Source organism: Oxyura jamaicensis, chromosome 4 (genome assembly GCF_011077185.1).
Source record: "Oxyura jamaicensis isolate SHBP4307 breed ruddy duck chromosome 4, BPBGC_Ojam_1.0, whole genome shotgun sequence".
Taxonomy (NCBI): Eukaryota; Metazoa; Chordata; class Aves; order Anseriformes; family Anatidae; genus Oxyura; species Oxyura jamaicensis.
The window spans coordinates 10,294,840-10,305,909 of record NC_048896.1 but is presented as its reverse complement, the minus strand read 5'-3'; the positions used below and the strand labels follow the sequence as shown (position 1 = coordinate 10,305,909).

General features: G+C 59.0%; 1 long non-coding RNA gene across 1 annotated transcript; it reads left to right on the top strand.

Annotated features, from left to right (window-relative positions):
* The first annotated feature begins 4,646 nt into the window (after positions 1-4,646).
* Positions 4,647-7,272, top strand: LOC118166774. Its single transcript, XR_004750726.1, has 2 exons — positions 4,647-4,693; positions 6,869-7,272. It is a non-coding gene; the product is annotated as an uncharacterized LOC118166774 (long non-coding RNA).
* The last annotated feature ends 3,798 nt before the right edge of the window (positions 7,273-11,070 follow it).

The following is an 11,070-nucleotide window of genomic DNA, read 5'->3' as shown; positions in this document are numbered from 1 at the left end:
AGATCAGGAAGGAGCCTCTCAGCTATCGATCACCTACTGATTAGCTCTCGGTATTCAGCCTGTAAACAAGATTAGGGTGTAAATCTAAAAAGGAAGCAGGCAGATGATAAGATTCTGCTCATTTACAACAAGCTCAAAGAAGTTTTCCCCCTTCGCCCCCCTCCAACTTTATTAAGAAGCCCAACAAAATACCCTGGGGACGAGAAGGAAGAGAGAGGAGTGATTCAAAGGGAACATCAAAAGGCATTTCCATCCATGTTAGCATGGAAAGCACCAGGCTCAGAGCTGCTCCCAGCCCAGCACGGCGGCTGCTCCGAGCATGGCAGCCCCGGCCAGCTCCTGGCCAGGACTTCTCCCCCTCCCTGTCAGAGAGACCCCCACCCGTGGGTTTTGTGAGGTCTCGAGCGAGTTGCTATTTCGATGCCAATCATTCTGAAGTGTTAGATCAGGAATTCGATGCCATAGTCTGTTCTCACTCCTTTCAGCCCGTCTCCGTAAAAGAGGAAAGCACAAATGCGTTGCAGCTAAAAATAATGCGCTCCTCTTCCTTCTCCACGCTGCTCTCGTGCTGTTTCGGGCTCCTAGCAGTGCCCTGGCTCTACCAGGACAAACCCAAGGAGGCTGTGGCTTCATGGCAGGACATTTCAGTTGTGCACACTTTTGCCAGCACTGGAGGCATCTAGTGGTGTCGAGCAGCAGAAATGACCCCAGCTCCTGGAGTCATGGGAATTACTGAGAATTTTTAATCCTTGAGGAACCCCAGACTCTTCCCTTGGACAACCACAGGAGGTTTCTCCCTGCGCCTGAGCGGGGCTTTGGCAGCGGTGCCGGCGCGCCCACGGTGCCAGGTGCTGCCCGCCGCGGCGGCAGGCGGCCCTGCTGCAGGAACCGGGCTGCTAAATATCACGGGATTGATGTGGAAACCACGACTCATTCATTTTTAAATACCAGCTCTTGGATTCTTATCCTCCGCTTCTAGGTGTGCATCCCCGAGCCTCTCCGGGTATTTATGAGATCTTGAAATTTAATCCGTAAAGAATATATTAAAAATACAGTTCTTCACGCCGTTCCCTGGTTTCAGGGGCTGAATTCCGGAGGAAGGAACAAACATCACGAGACACACGTGGTGAGACGGGGAAAACCCACAGCACTGCACACAGGTGGGATCGTTGTGGTAGGAGCCCTGGGCTCACCCGTTTGGGAAAGTGACTGCCCTCGTGCTTTCATGGCCTTTGGATAGCTCCCCATTTCCCCCTTTTTTTCCTCTGTTAAAAAGAGGAAAAAGCCTGCACATCCTCCAGGGTGAGGTGTTCTGCTTGTGGTGCACAGACCCGGGGCATCCATGGATTAGTGCTTGGGGTAAGGAACGAGATAACACGTTGAAAGCCTGTGCGTGCGTGGGGTGAATTTCTGGAGGGGCTTGTGCCTCCTGGGGAAAATTCAAAGGCATCTACAAATCCCCTCGTGTGCTGTTCTAGCTGCCGAGGGATGGAGCAGCCCCCGAGGCACAGCATCACTGGCTTGAAGCCCCAGATGTTTGAAGGCATAGCTGAAGGTCGCTTCCCCTCCGTACATTTTCAGGCCCACCGCCTCATCCATGCCGGGGAATGAGTTGATTTCCAGCAGCCTGCCCAAGAGCACACCTGCTGCCCGAGGATCAGCTGTTACACGGCCCCGATGCTGCAGTGCTGGAGAGGTTTGGGAGAACAAGCTGCAGCTGCACTGCCCCCGCCAGAGCCAGCTTCTCCAGCTTCCAAACTGGCTCCAACCACCGGCCAAAATTCACACCCGTGCAGAGAAAAAAATGCCAAAGAGGTGAAAATATGGGGAAAAGTTATAAACAACTCCAAAAATGACTGCTTAGAATAGAAATAGGTGTGTAACCATGGCTTCGGCTCTGCAGTGCCTGCCTGAAATGCAGATGCCTGCCACTGGCTCTGCTGGGCTGGACCTGGAGCCTGAGGAAACCGCTCCAGCCCTGGGGCTGGGGGCAATGCTCTGGCTGGGGACAGGGCTGGCGTGGCCCGGACGGTGCCCTCAGCACAGGGAGCAGTCCCTGTGCCAAGAGGGGTGGAGGTGCTCCTTATGGAAGCACCGGGGTATGAGTGACCCCAGCCCCGAGCTGCAGGCTCCGGCCAGAGCCTCTCCTGGGTGATGCTGTTCCCACTATGCCACGTGGAATCCATCCTCCCGGGGCAGGCAAAGGCCGCTCCTGTCCCCAGCCGTGTCCCACACGTCCAGCTGCCACCAGCGCTTCCACTCCTACGGCGTCCCCACCGTGGAGGGATTTACAGCACAGGCGGGGATCCGGAGTGCGAGCGCGCGCCGAGAATGAGAATTCAATATCCGAATGCCTTCGGTTCCTTCCTCCAAATAAATCACGGCATGACTCTAATTATTGTGCTTGCCTGCGTACACACCGGCTTAATACAGAAAATGAGTGTGGAGGATTTATTACTGCCGATCCTTGATCTTTCATTTTTGATATTAAAACATGTTTAATTCATTGCAACATAGATTAAAATGAGGAAGGCCGCAGACAGGCGCTCGGCTCGCGCTGGGACAATTTGGTTGCTGCACTGCCCGCGTCGGGAGCTGGACAGTGCCTGCCCCTCCGCCCCTCCCCGCCGGCTGCGAAGCCGGGGCCTGGTTAAATCATATTTCATTTCGCCACCGCGCTTCCCCTGGCTGTGGATTTGTGGTTGTTTGGACAGCAGTACTAGAGAGGAAGCGTCCTAAATATATGATCTCCCCCGGACAGGCGGGTTGCTGCAGAGCTCGTAACCTCGTTGGATGCAACAGGAGTTGGAAGTTTGGGGGGGGTTTAAGCTGTCCTGACCAAACGGCCATCCCTGCTGCTATGAATCAGCTCTCGCTTTCAGAGCGGTTCTCCTCCGTGCTACAGAAGCCCTTGGCCTTCGGGCCCTGTTTGCATCAAATCTCCAACTATCGGGAAAGTGTTTCCAGCACGGTCTGGGAGCGTTCTTCGGATCCTGAACATTTTTTGCCCATTTTTCTTTTCCAGGCAGCACCGCTGCGTGGTTCTGCAGAGCGACATCGCCCCGGCCCTCACACGGGGCCCTGGCAGCTGCCTTGGTGGGAGCAGAGCACCCAGCAGCAGTATGCCCGCAAGCCTGGCAGGCGGCCACCAAGCCAGAAACCCCACGCAGAAACATCAGCGCCCACCGTGAGGGTGAAGACATGTCCAAAGGCTCAAGGCGCCGCTGCAAGAGGCAGCACTCCTGCCCCGGAGCCTTGGCAGCTCCAGCAGGGTGGGTGCCCCCCCCCCACGCCTTAGGGTGACCCGCGCCCCCCTCGTGGAGCCGCTCCGGCAGCCCCCAGCTCCTGCCCCAGCTCTGCCCCGCGAGCCCAGGGCAGAGCCCGGGGGAGGACAATTGAAGTCTGTGGCTCTTGCTCTGCTTCAGTGCCTTCTAGTCAATAGCATGTCCCTCTGCAGTACGTATTTCATCTTTGTGGAGCTCTGCCCCCGGCCAGAGCCCAGCGCCTGGGTGCACAGCATCCAGCCGGGGCTTTGCTGCATCCAGACCCACACCCCTCAGCCGTCCGCTGCCAACAGCTGCCCTTCACCCCGTGTTCCTGGGGCCTGTTAAAGCACAGCTACGTGTGCCATCACCCCCAACAGCATCTGCCACCTGCAACCCCCCCAGCCCTTCTCCATCCTGAGCCCCAGCCCCTGCTGTGCCCCCTGCCCAGCTCTATCCCTGCCCTGGCCTTCCCCCGGTGCCTGCGTTTATCTGGGGTTGATTTGTGCTGTGTTAAGACGTTCTTGTTAGTACAGAAGGAAAGAGGTCTGCTGTGTGCCCACGGCCACTTTAGCAAGGCGGGATGAGGGCAGTAAATAAGGTTTCACTTTATTACGATGCCTGAAAGATCTCAAACGAGACCAGCGAGCCGGCAGAGCTGCAGAGCTGTCCTCCGAGGGGCAATTGCCCAGCAGCAATCTGCCAGCCCAGTGCTTTGCTCTCGATTTATCTTTCTGCTGAGCCACGAGATGATTTCAAGCTCCTTGTCCGGCCTGGGGTGGCCATGGGCAACACCGGGGTCCTGCACGGGCCGGGGCAGGGCAGAGGTGTCCCCCAGCAGCAGAGCTTTAGCACAACAGGCAGCAAAGCTGCTCCTGGGGGTCACGGGTGAGCCCTCAGCCCCTTCCAAGCCCCGTGACAAGCTCTGAGGGTGTCACCAGCCCAGGTTGCTGCTGGACAGAGGTGACATGCTGCATGCACAGGGTGGCACAGCCCTCAGCTGTGTGACAGCTGTGCTCAGCCACACAACAGGCTGTGAACTTCATTTCTGGGGCTGGTGGTTCTTCACGGCACATGTGAGCAGTTCTGGTGGCCCTGAAAACAGCCAGGCCGGCAGCAAGGGCTGATCCCCACGGCGTGCACACCCTGGGGCACGCGGGGTGCTGGAGCCAGCCCCGGACACATGCTCTCTCTCCCATAGCATTAAGGCAGGAGCAACACACACCCCAGCCCTTGCAGAGCTTAATTCATCACTCTGAAAGGCAATGCCAGGTGCCTAAAATTAGACTCCCACCTCCTAATTTAGGAGCTTCCCACCTCCTAATTTAGGAGCTTTAGGAGCAGGGAAAAGCAGCCTTTTCCCTGCTTCCCTTCTCCTCCCTGGTGCTGCTGAGCAGCCAGAGGCCCCCAGGGAGGTGCTCTGCGTGCAGGTATGTTGCAGCTACCCGGCAGCACCCCCTGTGAGGTTCCCAGATCCTCCTGTATCCCTAAGGTATCCTGCTGGGGAAGGAGGAGCTGCAGCGGGGGGGCCCCTGCCTGCTGAGGGCTGGCAGGCTGAGGTGCAGGCGGGATGCTGGGGGCTGTAATGTAATGCTGCCTCCTGCCCTCTGCAGCACCAGTTAATGGATGTTACGAAGGCTTTGCATCCCCAGGGTGTGCTGGTGGAGGCACCTCAGCCTGCTGCCCCACGGGGTGTTGCTGTTACCCCACACTGGAGCCCCTCTAGGCCGTCCCTGGGCTGGGGGACGCACAGAAGCGGCCTGACCCCTCTGTCCTGGGGGAGATGCCCCCTGCAGCAGGAGTGTGCTGGGGATGGCCAGCAGCAGAGACCCAGCTGGGCCACAGCCCATGTAAAAGGGGGCAAAACAATGCCTCTGTGGGCCATGAGGGTGCTCGCTGTGCCAGGACCTGCTGCCCTGTGCCCTGAAGGAGGCATTGCCCAGCAGCTCCCTGCATGGCACCAGGGCCAGCAGCTCTGCCTGTGCACGTTTCCCTGTGCACGTGTGCCATTAAGAAAAAGATTAGAGTTCCCAGGAGCTAAAAATATCCACAGGCAGCAGGGTTTGCACGGGAGGCAGTACGGGGAGCTGGGGATGCAGAGCAGGAGGTGTAATTGCGCTGCCAGCTCCCCCAGCAACAGGGCGCAGGAGCAGGCAATGAACCGAGCCAACCTCGCGGAGGGAAACCGCTGCCGAGCGAGCACCCCTGGGCAGCATTTGTCCAGCTCCTGCTGCCCTGCTCCTCGTCGGACCATGGTGGGTGCTGGGGGGATGCATCCCGGTCCCACGGGTGCCCTGGGGGGCAGCGGGGAGGTGGCAGAGCAGCACCAGGCGCTGCGGTGCTGGGGTAGCAGCAAGCCGGGGGGAGCTGCGGGGGCCTGCAGGCTGGCAGTAGCAGGGCTGCTTTCGAGTATGGAAACCTCTGGTGTTAAATGGAGAGAGTGAGTGCAAACAGACTCTAATTACCACAGCTCCTCCGGAGCCAGCTCTGCCTGCTCTCCTCAAGCTGTCAGATGCTCTCTAGCAAATGCCTCCATCTCCTGTTCGTGGCCAAATCTTTGTGTATTCGCTCTTCCAGATCCAGCCTCTTCTGCTCCACCACTAGTTGAACAGCCAGGAGAAGGGGGGGGAAAAGGGAGAAGTGAGGAGGGGGCAAGGCTGGGAAGAGCAGGGATGGGGCCGTGGTGGGCTCTGCTCCCCGGTGGGTACATGATGGGGCTGCTCCTGCACTCGCTCACTGATGCAGCCACAGCTCCTCAGTGTTTCAAGCTGTCCTTGCATGGCCACAGTCCTTCTGTCTGCAGTGACGGTGCCAAGGGCCTGAGGGTGTCGAGTCTCTGTTCAGTGCCCCAGCTGGGAGCAGCCAGATCCTTTTTTTGGTGGTATCAAATGCCACTTACCCTCCTTGCCAAGGGAATGCCTGCTGTGAGCACTGCTCAGGCTCCTGCCCTGGGACTGCGTGGCCACCAGCCCCTGTCCTACAGCCACACACCAGCAGCACGGGGAAAGGGACAGGCACGGAATTTGCTCTTCAAGCTGCTCTGAGGTCTTCCCATCCTGGCATGGTGAGAGCACCTGGCAGGGCTCTGATAACCCCAGCGTGCTCCTAACACAGCCTGGAAGTAAAACAAAGCAAAGAAAAAAAAAATCCATGGCAACAGGCCCAATTAGCAAAGGTGCTTATGCTGCTGGCTCTGAGAGGGGACAAGTGGCAGCCCGGCTGCTCTGTGCAGATGGACCAATTCAGCCAGGTAGCGAGGCACAGAGCACTGCCGCTTCCCTGCTCTGTAATCGCTGCTGGAGCAGGCGGCCACCATCCCTCAGACCCTCCCGGGGGGCAGCACCCATGGGAGCGCAGCGAATGTGCCGCGTCCTTGCAGGGGCTGGGCTGGGATGTGAGACCCCCAAGGATAACATCCAGCAGGTTCCTTGGAAGTTGGCAGCTGGGGGGAAGGGAGGAAAAACATCTCTGTAAGGTTAATGGCATCAGGTGAGCGCTCCCTCCCAAAGGGAGGTTGACCTCAGGGCCGAGAGGTAGATCCATCGGACCCTGGGCGTCCTTGGTACCTGCCACACTGCTGGGTTTCTGCTCTTCGTTTAACCCAGACCTCAGTGACTGCAGCATCCCTGCGCTGGGCAGAGTGTGAGGTGTGGATCCAGAGCTGTGCCGGGCTGGACCAGAAGGGCTCCCAGGGAAGAGCACCGGGCTTACATCTCCTGCATACACCCTGCCCCATCGCCCACCCTGCCATAACAGCCAGGAGCACCTGCTGCCCTGTCCTCAGAGCCGTGCAGCAGCCTCGCCACAAGGAACAACGTGAGGCCAGGCACAGTTTGTGGGGCAGCAGCTGTCCCCTAGATGAGCTACGGCCGTGGGTGAAAGGAGGATAACTCTGTATGGGCAGTCACCCGACTTCTGCTGCGAAGTTGGGGCTTTGCCTCCAGCGAGCTCCTGCGGGCGTGCAAACTTGCGCTGATCTTGCTGTGTGAAGAACGCTCTTTTTCCAGCTCGAAGGGTTGTTTTACTGTAATTGCAATGCATTCCTAATTACGTGGTTAATTGAGGCCTTTGGGGACCGAGGAGGAACGGGCTGGGCTGAGGGAGGCGTTAGAGGAGAGGGGCTTTAGGCACGCAGAGAGGCAGGAGAATGGTGACGTGGAGGCTGGTGGCCCCGTGCTGTGGCTGCTGGTGGACGTTCCTCCTCAGGACCCCACTCCTGAGAGCAGGGCAGAAGATGCTACGAGGCACCCCCTGACTCTGCCGCAGCCACCCTGCCTCATGAGTCCCTGCACCCCGTGCGTGCCCCAGGTCCCCAAAGGCAGGGGACTTGAAAGCCTCCCACCCTCGCTGCCTGGAGTGCCCCTGGGCAGAGCAGAGGGAGGAGGCACAGGGAGAAGCCTCCTCGCCTTGAATTTGGTGGTGCCGTGCCTCCTGGCTGGGCTTGCAGCTCCCCTCAGCATCCCCCATGGAGGAACATCCCCAAAGGTCCCCCAGCGGGGTGCCCTGCCTGCAGGGGACAAACCCGCAGGAGGAGGCACCGGTGTCCCCTGCGCTCTGCCCTCCCCGCAGCTGGTGAGCCTGTTGCTTACATAAACTGCTCACTCCCAGGCGCTGATAGAGCTGTTTGCTTCCCACCCCACTGGGCTCGGCAAGCTAATTTTATTTTTCCCAGCCTTAATGGGATGTTTATTCCACAACAGCCTTCCCACGACGCCCGGCGGGAGGGGCTCCGAGCCCTCACCCCAACAGCGCTCTGCTGAGCCCTCCCCGTGCTGCGGGGCCGAGCGCTGCCCCCCACATCCAGCCCCGAGGGCTCGGCTGCGTCTCTGCAGAGCGAGCCCAGCTCAGGGAGAAGCACCCCGCTCACTTGTGTGGGGCCTGGGGGCTCCGCAGCCGGCCGAGCGACGACACCAGTGGCTGCCACACAATTTTGGCACAGGTCTAGGGAGCCACCACGAGTGTCACCTCCGTCCCCTGGGACAGGGAGCAGAGCAGGTGGCTGCAGCTCGCAGGTGCCAGCTGCCCTGCCCTGTGGCCGTGCTTCTGTCCTGCAGCACGAGGTGGGGCTGGGCCGAGCACCGAGCCCTGCCGTGTCGTGACAGCGCGGCTCTAACCAGGCGACGAGGGTTTGGCTTGACAAGTGCCGGGCTTGTTTCATGACAACTGCCAAGCAGCCATCAGGTAGTCGTGATTTCTCCTACTCGCTCTGGCTTGGAGCCATCTGGAGGGACGGAGTAGGAGGGGGCTGCTCTGCTTTTCTTGTAGGGGAGAGAAAGCCCCGCTGCGCGCAGCCCCGTCCCCCTTGCACGAGGTGACTCTCGCTGTTCTCCACACCTCCTGTCCTCGTCTGCTCCCGGGGCAGTGAGGCTGTACCGGGGCCATCCCGGGGCCCGTGCTCCTGCAGCACCAGCTGTCTGAGCGGTGTTTGTGTGTGTGGGATCCCTGACGCATCCCTGCCACGTGCTGGCATCATCTGCAGGGCGCTGTGCCTGCCGGCACGGGGGTGCTGGTGCCAGCGGCCACCAGGCACGTCCTGCTGGGCATCCTGAGCCAGCTGCTGCCAGGAAGCCAGGCCCAGGCTGCCCCACACCTCCGGCGCTCTCACCTGCTGCTCGCAAAGGGGACGTGGGAAAGGAGCGTGTGTCCCTCCTGCTGTGGGGCGGGGGGAGTCCCCAGCAGGAGGGTGACAAAGCAGCTAATTAACCAGCCGCTAATCCAGCACGGGGCAGGAGACTGGAAGGAAGGACGGTGAGCGTGAGGAGCTAACCTGGCAGCCGCGTGGGTGCTGTGCCAGTGAGCCACAGCCACGGGGAGGCCTGGGGGAAGGACCTGCAGGCTGGCAGCGTGTGCGTTGTTCTGTGTCGGATCAGAGAGGGGCTCTGCATGAGCAGCGCCTGGCCACGTGCCTCCAAACGCGTGAGGGGGGCAGAGATCATCGCCCCAGAGCAACCGGCCAGAGACACCAGAGGAAGTTTTCCACCTCTTGTGCAGCAGGGATGCGCCCCTCTCGCTGCCTGCAGAGCAGCCTCCCAGGAAATAAGCCATGCAAAAAAAAGGCAACCGAGCCAAAGCAGCAGCTGAAAGGTAAAACTCTCAGCAGTGATCTCCGGGGCACTCCGCTAGTGCTTTTAGCAGGCTTTATAGCAGCATCCAGAGCTGAAAGAAAGAAGCAGGTGACGGGTGTGGAAGCGGGAGGGTGCCAGCGGGCATCCTCATGGTCTGCAATGGAGAGCTGATGCTGTGAGAGGGCTGCCGGCATGTGCAGGCAAGGCAGGGAGCTGCGTGTGCTCTTGGGGAATAAATCCTGATATTCAGTCTAGGAAAGCGTTTAAGCTTCATTATATCTTCTTTTCCATCTTCGTTCTGAAAATATTTTTAAAGTTCTTTTCGCAGTTGTATCTGTAAAGAGCCAAAAACTGCAACAGCTTTAAAATAGCTGGGTAAAGGCAGAGCTGAGCCTTCCCAAGGTGCGTGCTGTGTTCAAACAAGGCAGGAGGGAGAGGACACAGATTTCAGTGAGGTAAATGCAGCCCCCTGGGACAGACGAGCTTTAAGGTGGCACATATAGAAAGCACAGGAGCTTGTCGAGAAAGCTGTTCCAACATTACTAGAGGAAAGCTAGCCAGTGCCCTGCTGGCTTCTTGTGATTCTGTGGCTGAAAAAAAAGAAAGGGGGGGGGGGGGGGGGAATTGCATAAAAACAAAATGAATTTGTTTACATCAGAGCTTGCCATGAAGCATGTAGGAGAATTCAGACTGCCCCCTTTCCCACGGCAGGTACCTCCAAAGAGCTGAAACGTCAAAAGAGACCTTTGGGAAGCGTCGATAAAAACGGAGAGCACCGGGTTGCCAGCAGCAGGCAGGATTTATCCGAGGGCCCTGAAGCACAGCAAGGGGCCGGTGGGCTACGGGTGGGGATGGCGACTTGCTGCTTCCGACAGCACATGTAGTGCACAAATGGAAGGCAGCAAGAGTGCTTGCAGCTTTTGTAAGAGGTTAGAGCTGGGAAGCCACAGACAGGTCTAACTTGTGTACGAAACAAATCAACCACATGAGGCCCTGACAAAGACCTGAAGTAGGAGACTGGGAAAATGATCGAATGGGAGTAAGTCGGCTTTTCAAGGGAGGATTTGCAGTTTGCAGATCTGTTAGCATTATTTCTTGTGGATGTTAACCAAGTAATGGTGTACTCGAGTTCCCCAAATCCATGGTAACCCAGCCCTCGTTTCCCAATCTTTTAATAAGAAATACACACAAACCTCCTTTCGTGCTTAGATAACACAGTTTCCTTAAGAGCTTTTGTTAGTTTGGTTTTCTTTTGCAGAGCAGAGGGAGGTTACCATGGAGTTACCTATGGATGGGAGCACAGAAAACCCAGCGTGCTCTGAGAAGAGGCTGGGGAGCAGCAAGGTGACGGCGTCTGCGTGCCGTGCATGGCTTCTGAAGGCGCCCAGAATAAATACTAATAATAATGGCCGAGGAAAAAGCTAAGGGGGAGATGCAGAGGGCTCTCCAGGGGCTGTGCTGCCTGCGGGGGTCTCCTGGGAGAGGGGAGAGCAGAGGGCAGGGAAGGGGGACATGGTGTGCCCGGTGCCGTGGGGTGCGAGGAGAGGCTGCCCCCGGGGGGGAGCTGCCCACAGGGATCTCCTCCGGTGGGACGGGGCCGGCGGGGGGACGCAGCCCTACCCGCCGGGGCTCCCCGGGACGAACCCCCCCGTGCTCAGCCGTCGGGGCACCGGCCCCGGGAGGGGGGGCAGCGGTCCCGGCGGGGCTCCGCGCCCCCGCCCCCGGCTCCGCCCCGCTCCGCG